At 46.1% G+C, this 8,670-nt stretch overlaps 3 non-coding genes across 3 annotated transcripts; all 3 read left to right on the forward strand.

Moving 5' to 3' along the window:
* The first annotated feature begins 259 nt into the window (after window positions 1–259).
* TRNAP-AGG (transfer RNA proline (anticodon AGG)) lies at window positions 260–331 on the forward strand. The gene has a single exon. It is a non-coding gene; the product is annotated as a tRNA-Pro (tRNA).
* A 5,084-nt stretch (window positions 332–5,415) lies between these two features.
* On the forward strand, window positions 5,416–5,487 carry TRNAP-AGG (transfer RNA proline (anticodon AGG)). Its single transcript has one exon. It is a non-coding gene; the product is annotated as a tRNA-Pro (tRNA).
* A 201-nt stretch (window positions 5,488–5,688) lies between these two features.
* TRNAP-AGG (transfer RNA proline (anticodon AGG)) lies at window positions 5,689–5,760 on the forward strand. The gene has a single exon. It is a non-coding gene; the product is annotated as a tRNA-Pro (tRNA).
* The last annotated feature ends 2,910 nt before the right edge of the window (window positions 5,761–8,670 follow it).

Genomic DNA, 8,670 nt, shown 5'->3' on the forward strand with positions numbered 1-8,670 from the left:
TGCAGAAGTTGCAACAGCCTGTTCATGAGTGGCTGCCCAGGGTTGAACCCCTGACAGCGCTCAAGGAATTTTAATACGACAATGTCATGCCACAGTAGCGGACGGCAACGAATGTGTACATTACTGTTTCTTGTTCGGTTTTTGTATTCATTATTTCTTTTTCTTCTTTTCCTTTTCTTTCGTTTTTGGGTATATCATTTAAGGAATGTGTGTTGTGGTGACATGTCGAGGACTGGCAATAAAAAAATAAAAAAATAAAGGCTCGTTGGTCTAGGGGTATGATTCTCGCTTAGGGTGCGAGAGGTCCCGGGTTCAAATCGCGGACGAGCCCGTTATTATTCCTTTGTTTAATGTCAGCCGGTATATAAAGAAATGTTTAAATAAAACCGAAGAACATTATCCATTCTTTTTTTCTGTACGTTCCTATTCTCTTCTCAGCACGAAGGTGATTAAAGATGCCCACGTCTTCGTTATTGCAGAGAGCCAAGATGTTCCGATACTGTAAACGTGCCGCAAATGGGAAAAAACGTCGGCTCGTTGGTCTAGGGGGATTCTACTTCCGGCTACCGTACGGTGCGGACGCAGAATGTCTTGCTCCTCAGGGGCGGTTTCAGCGGCCCAGCTGGGTCGCGGCATCAGGTTGAACGATACGACATCGCAAGAATACCAGATCATTTTACCGCAGTTGCCTTCAGGTACGACCGTTACGACTACTGTTTTTTTGCGCGCTGATGTAAAGACAAGGCCATACCGTGTCGAACATTTCCGAGATGCTTTAGACCGTCTGCAGCTCATGCCGGAAGTTGTGGCCCTAGGGGCGTATCAAATGAATCACGTCTGGGCGATAACATTCAAAGACGGAAAAGCCAAGCAGGAGATTTTGACAGCCCCAGCCTTCAGTGTTAAGGAGCAGCGGTGTGTTGTCATAGACCCCTGCAACCAAGACATCAGAATGAAGCTGTATTGGCTTCTGCACACCACACCGGACGAAGACGTGAGAACTGCCCTGGCGCCTTACGGCACTATTAGCGATATATCGAGGGAGAAGTGGCGTGTGGTAGGCTGTAATGACAAGGGTTCCCACACGCGTCTAGTGTCCCTGCGCCTGAAGGCTGGCTACACCGTGGAAGACCTGCCACACCAGCTCCGCGTCGGCGAAGACCATGCACTAGTGCATGTACCAGGGAGACCGCCGCTCTGCCTCCGGTGCCACGGCACGGGTCACATACGGCGCGAGTGCCGAGTTCCACGCTGCGGGCTCTGCCGTCGTTATGGCCACGACGATACCCAGTGTGTGCGTAGCTACGCAAACGTAACAGGGTCCGGTAGAAATGACACTGTGAACGAACACCTCATGGACCAGGTCGATGCGGAGGAAACAACCAGCGGAAATGGGGTTGCATCAAGCTCTGGCGGCAAGCCATTAACGCAACCCTCCTTTGAAAACGCTGAAGGAAAGGACGACAGCCAGGACAGCAAAGCCAACGAGCTACAAGAAACAGCAGAAGATGATAAAGTCTCGGACAACACAAGCGTTCCTGCGACCGTCATGGAAACCCATGAGCTCGAACTTAACAAGGAAGACGCCAACAAAGACGGAGGCAAAAGCGGCAGTTCAGTTGTCTCAAAGAGGCCGCGTGAGCGGAATGAAGACGTCGGCAAGCGAGGCGAAGACTGCACTGGTGAGCCACTCCTGAAGACACCAGTCATCAGAAGAAGTTCGCTTAAAGTAAAACTCAACGTGCCGCCAGACAAAAGGACCACACCAACAGTGACCCCGCGCTAGCGGGGTTGCTGACTGGAATAGCACTTGACGGTTGAACTGGGTCGGACGAGCAGCACTGTGTGTCGGCAATGAGTGCCGCCAAGGAACACGCTTCGGCCTCGTTTCACACAGCGAGGCCACTTCTTACAGAGCGGCGTGAGACTGTGAGTCTGAGTCCCAGAATCATGAATCTATCGCACTGCGGTCGGCTTGACCCCTCACATTCAATGTCTTTTAAATTACCGTCAGTGTATCGACGGTAAATGTTATCGACATCTTAGCGTTACAAGAATAAAAAATTGAGTGCGAGGAGCAGGCTGACCGCATGGTTGATAATTATAAAGCAAATTTTAATGTCTATGTATGCCATGCCATTGGAAAGTCGGGAGGATGTGTCATCTTTTTAAAACGGTCTATTGGCATTATTGAAGAAAGTGTCACAACTTCTCAAGATGGCAGATTAGCACTTTGTGATTTTTCTTTTCATGAAAAAAATGGCGAATTATTTGTGTATACGCACCTAATACATGTTCCGACAGAAAATGTTTTTTTGATTACGTAGCTAATTCTTTAAAGTGTGACAGAATTGTAAGGTTACTTGGTGACTTCAATTGCGTTTGCATGCCTGAAGATACGGTTAGCAATAATCCAGTTCGTGACAAAAGTGCGCTACAGCTTCGAGCTTTAACAGAGGACTGTGACCTTGTGGACGTTGGTGATGTTCTTCGCGGAAATCATGCGCAGTTCACACACTTTCAGCTTCAAAGCCACGCAAGCTTAGATCGCGTGTACATTTCGCAAAGTATCTTGGCTTTTTGTAGCAACTACATAGTGAAACACGTTAGCTTTAGTGACCATAGTCTTGTAATGTTCCAAGTAGGTAATAAAAAAAAACAAGTGCGTTTAATTGGGACCTTTGGAAGTTAAATGAAAACCTTTTGAAAGACGAAGCGTTTGTTAAACTGGTTAGCCAAAAGTGCAAAGAAGCTCTGATTAATGATACCACAAGCTTCACCGCGGTTTGGGAGAACTTTAAAACCGAAGTAAAAATGTGCGCAATTGAGAGGTCAAGCATCCTACGATATAAGGAAAAACAAAAAGAAAACGAGCTACAAGCCACACTGGACTATCTTTTAAATGCCGATAGCACGATACCCGGATTGTTCAGAAACGAAATTAAAGAAGTGAAAAGACAGATGGAATCCATTGCTGAGGAAATATATAAAGGCGCCGTGGTAAGGGCACGTGCGGAACGGTTTTTGGTGGGAGAAACACCCACCAAACGCGCGCTAGCTGAAGAAAAGAGGTATGCTACCAAAAAGGAGATAAAAGAAATACGCTATCGTGGCACGGTTTCGTCAGACCAGAAGATCATCGAACTGGCTTTCCTTGAACGGTATCGGAGCTTGTTGGGCAGCGAAGCAGAAGTGCAAGATCCTTTTGTAAAAGATTTTCTGTCACTTATGCCAAACTGGATGAGGACGTTAAAATTGGTCTTGAAAGGCCAATAGCAATAGAAGAAGTTCAGAAAGCGATTGACGACCTCAGTAACGGCAAGACAACTGGACCAGATGGCATCGGGACTGCCTTTTATAAGTTTTTCAAAACAGAAATTTCAGAAATGCTTCACCGTACCATAACGGAGGCATATGACGTCAAATAAATGCCCATGTCTTTTAGGAAAAGCCATATTATACTTATACCAAAAACTGAAGATCCTCAAAGATTGCAGTCGGTAGAAAATTATAGGCCAATAAGTCTAACAAATGTTGATTAAAAAGTGTATATGAAGGTTATTGCAAAAAGACTTCAAACGGTAATTAACGATATTGTTGGTACACACCAAACATGTGGAATAAGAGGAAGAAGTATCTTTAGCAATATTCATGCGGCAAGAACAATTTTAGAGTGCTGTGATGCGTCATGTGGCCGTATAGCCATGATTCAGTTAGATTTGGAAAAAGCATTTGACAGGGTGTGTCATAACATACTTTTTGCATTGCTGGATTACGTAAATGTAGGAGCGGTAATAAGAGATGGTGTGAAAATGGCATACAATCATCGCCAGGCTAAAATCGTAATTAACAGGAAACTCAGCGAAGATATAGCCGTGCGTTCTAGTGTCCGTCAAGGATGTCCCGCATCAGCCTTGTTGTTTCCTATTTACTTAGAGCCCTTTTGTTTAAGAGTGTTGAGCAATAAAAAAGTAACGGGTTATCAGTTTTTATCGCATGAAATAAAAGTTTTGGCCAATGCAGACGACATCGCGATTTTTTGTGAAAATAAAGAGCGCATACAAGAGGCACTCAGTGACGCAAGAGCTTTCTGTAGACTCACTGGAAGTGTCATTAGTTGGAAAAAGTGTCTAAGGTTTTGGCATGGGGAGTGGGATTCTAGGCCAGAACAGCTTGAGGGGATCAACTTTACCACTTCTCCGTCCAGGTATCTTGGCGTTCCTTTAGAATGTTATCAGGAAAATACCGAACAGTGGACTGATCAAGTGGAACACGTTAGGACACAGACAACAAAGTGGGGCGGATGCGACCTGTCGATATTTGCGCGCGCAGCAGTTTGCAATGTGTTTCTCGTGGCGAAAATTTATTATATGCTACAGGTGCTATGCATGTCGCGAACGTGTGTGCAAAAGATCCACAGAATTTTTGCTATCTTTCTCTGGAGATCGACTTGGGAGAGGACCGGCAGAATAAATCTCTTTCATTCTGTTAAGAAAGGCGGGCTTCGCCTTTCGCACTTGTTCCTTAAGCAACTTGTTTCGCGATATTTTTTCTTGCGTGATCAAAGTGATGGCTTTCTACGTACGGTCATGCAAGTGCGCCGGCGTGATGCGCTACCACAGTACATTGTACCTTCTTTTTGTGCACCGCATGTAGCGACAAAACGATTTTTGAAAGAAGTTGTTTATGCTTCTCATTTTCTTGAAGTGCATGTTTCTAGGGATTATTTGTCATCAGTAAGCAAAAAACAATTGTATAAGGATTTAGTTGATGTGCCCGAACGGGATGTACTGAAACGTGTTAAAAAAATGCCTATTAGAGCGTCAACTAAAATGTTTTTCTTCTTATTGCACAGTGACACGCCCCCTGTTAAACCATGCTTAGCAGAAAAAGGTATCTATCTGCCTTGGGGTGTAAATTGTGTGATATGTAACAAGTCATAAACAATTGAACATATTTTCTTAGATTGCTCTGATTCAATTTTCTTGTGGGACGTCCTACAGAGGACGCTTAAAAAGGATTTTCCGCTAATGCCATTCGGAATTCGGTTCTTGCCATTTGTGCAAACAGGGGACGTGCCATATGATGTTATGATGTTGGTTACAATGCACAGTGTCTGGAAAAAAAGGATGGATTTCAGACACGAGCATGTGGATCCCAAGCCAGCCAAGATATATTTTGCTGAAAGTATGTTCTATGTTAGAGATGTGTTAGATGCTCTTAACGAGCCACCTGAATGGTTGCTCATAATCAAAAAGTTATTGGAGCTTAAACCTTACTAACCAAGCTACACGGGACGAGCTAAAAGTCCCGTTTTTAGTATGTATCGACATGTGTCCAGTTATGTTGAATGCAGAGCTTCGAATTCTTGTGTGACGTATAATTGACGAAATCCGGAAATAAAGAAAAAGAAAAGGCTCGTTGGTCTAGGGGTATGATTCTCGCTTAGGGTGCGAGAGGTCCCGGGTTCAAATCCCGGACGAGCCCGTTGTTATTGCACTTTTTAGTGTCAGCCGGCATATAAAAAAATGTTTAAGTAAAACCGAAGAACATTATCCATTCTTTTTTTTCTGTACGTTCCTATTCTCTTCTCAGCACGAAGGTGATTAAAGATGCCCACGTCTTCGTTATTGCAGAGAGCCAAGATGTTACCATACTGTACACGTGCCGCAAATTACAAAAGACGTCGGCTCGTTGGTCTAGGGGTATGATTCTCGCTTAGGGTGCGAGAGGGCCCGGGTTCAAATCCCGGACGAGCCCGTTATAATTCCTTTTTTTAATGTCAGCCGGCATATAAAGAAATGTTTAATAAACCGAAAGAACATTATCCATTCTTTTTTTCTGTACGTTCCTATTCTCTTCTCAGCACGAAGGTGATTAAAGATGCCCGCGTCTTTGTTATTGCAGAGAGCCAAGATGTTACGATACTGTAAACGTGCCGCAAATGGGAAAAGACGTCGGCTCGTTGGTCTAGGATTCTACTTCCGGCTACCGTTCGGTACGGACCTCGAATGTCGTGCTCCGTAGGGGCGGTGTTTGCGGCTATGCGAAGCCGCGGAAACAGGATGCCTGCGTCCGTTGAACCGGAATACCATGTTGTTTTGCCGCCACTGCCTACAGGTTCGTGTGCTTTAACACAGTTTTTCTTCACGGCGACGTGGAAGCTAGACCAATCCGTGTCGAAGATTTTCGCGACACGCTGGCTCATCTGAAATTCCTGCCCGAGGTGGTCGCGTTGGGGGCATTCCAGATGAACCACGTCTGGGCGGTGACGTTCGAGAGTGCAGAAGCGACAAAGAAGTTGCTGAAGTTTACGGAAGTTCAAGTCAAGGAACGACGATGTTTGGTTGTGGATCCACACAACCGGGATGTCCGGGTTAAACTCCACTGGTTGCTGCACAATGTGCACGACGAAGACGTACACGCGGCGTTTGCTCCATACGGGAAAGTCACCGACGTCCAGAAAGAGCAATGGCGTGTACCAGGCATCACGGACAAGGGGTCGTCTATGCGTACGGTCACCCTCAAGCTGAAGCCAGGCGTGACACTTGACGATCTACCGCATCAGCTACGAGTAGCAGGCATAATGGCGCTAGTGGTTGTGCCAGGTCGTGCTCCACTGTGTCTTCGGTGCAACCGTACGGGGCACATCAGGCGCGAGTGCCGCGTGCCACGTTGCTCTGTGTGTCGACGCTTCGGCCACGAAGTCAGTGCGTGCGCACGTATGCAAACGTTGCGGGCTCACCGAGAAGTGAGGAAGTCGTCAACGAGCACCTCATGGACGAAGTCGACGCAGAGGAAAGTGCCAGTGCGTCGAGACCGTCTCTGTCGCCACTTTCAAAGAAAGACCCAGCCACAAATTCTACGAAACGAGATGTAGAGCAGGTTGCGAGTGAAGCCATACCGACATCTGGCAAGCCTACATCAGCTAAGGACGCTGAAACAAGTAATGACGCAAGCACAAGCAAGAAACCCTCCGTAGCAACGAGTGAGGACGATTCAACCGTAATGGACACTACGGAAACCAGCAAAGCAGCGGCACCGGCCAAAAGAATGCACGAAGAAAGTGCCGGCGAAGAGCAGAAAGCGAGCACTCAAAATGCGAACGAACCACCTGTGAAGACAGCAACTGGCCGGAGGCCAACTTTTAGACCAACGCCAACCATAATACCGGACAGAAAGGCGGCGGCGACACAGCGGACTTAACAGGTCGTGCATTCGCGTGCTTTTGCCCGTTTCGGGGGGTGGGGGGTCGGGAAAGGGGTGGTGGAAAAGGCTGCTACTTCTTAGCTGCCGATGGAAGACCAGTCAACAGTGCAGGCTGAACCCAGACTCGCTACGGTAATGTGAGTGATCCTTCGTCACTGACGAGAGCTGAAAATTTGTTGGGATCTATCGGCCTTGATCTCTTTCCTGTAGAAATGGCGATACGCATTGAAACACCCTTACGCGTAGGCACGATTAACGTGCGGGGACTTACGGCAAAGAAGAAGCAGTACCAGCTTAATCGCCTGTTCATCGAAAATAATCTGGACATTATTGCTGTACAAGAGACAAAGACTGAAACTGAGGAAAGGACCGAACGCCTAGTCCACACGTTCATGTCTAGATATTATGTGTGCGTTTCTCATGCTGTTGGTAGAGCAGGGGGCTGTGTGCTCTTTCTTCGCAATAATATTGCTATAACTGTGGAAAATGTATTTAGTGATGATACCGGGCGTATTATAATGTGCAATTTTATGTTTTGCAATCTGAAGTTCCGCGTTATCTGTGTTTACGCGCCGAATAGAACAGCCCAGCGCAGGGCGTTTTTTGAAAGCGTGGAATGTCACTTGAAATGTGAGAGAACCATGGTCATGTTGGGAGACTTCAACTGTGTCTGCAAAGTGGAAGACAGAGCCCGTAATCTGTCTGGTCTCGAAGGCAGTGCGCTTCTCTTGGCAGCACTCGTTCAAGAACATAATTTATAGGATATAGGCGACGTTTTAGCCAATAATGATACACCTCGGTTCATTCATATTCAAGGGGACAGCCATGCCAGACTGGATCGTGTCTATGTTTCTGGGGAAGCGTTGCCATTGTGCAGTGATTATGAAGTCAAACATGTTTATTTTAGCGACCACAGTTTGGTCCGTTTTTCGCTTGGTCGAAAGAAGCCGTCAAGTTTCAACTGGGGTCTTTGGAAATTCAATGAAAAATTGCTGCAGGACGAAATATTTATTTAAAAAATTCAAGATAGCATTCAAGAGCTGTTATCGGGTGATCACAGTGACTGCACGGAAAGGTGGGAGTGTTTTAAGCAAGAAACAAAGTTAATAGCCATAGAAAGGTCCAGCGTTTTACACCACCAAGAAAAAAGAAAAGAAATAGAATTACAAAGTGAGCTCAATTTTTATTTAAGCATGGAAAGCATCCGTCCTGGTTGTTTCGCTAAAGAAACAAAGCGAACGAAAGCACAGTTGGAACTTGTCGATAAGGAAAAATATTGGGGCGCAATTATTCGCGCACGCGCAGAACATCTATGGTGCGGAGAACAACCTACAAAGCGGCACGTTAAAGAACCCCAGGTGGTCGAAATTTCCGGAGCCCTCCACTACGGCGTGCCTCATAATCAGAAAGGGGTTTCGGCACGTAAAACCCCATAATTTAATTTTAATTTAACCTACAAAG

The sequence above is a fragment of the Dermacentor andersoni genome, chromosome 1 (assembly GCF_023375885.2).
Source record: "Dermacentor andersoni chromosome 1, qqDerAnde1_hic_scaffold, whole genome shotgun sequence".
Lineage (NCBI taxonomy): Eukaryota > Metazoa > Arthropoda > Arachnida > Ixodida > Ixodidae > Dermacentor > Dermacentor andersoni.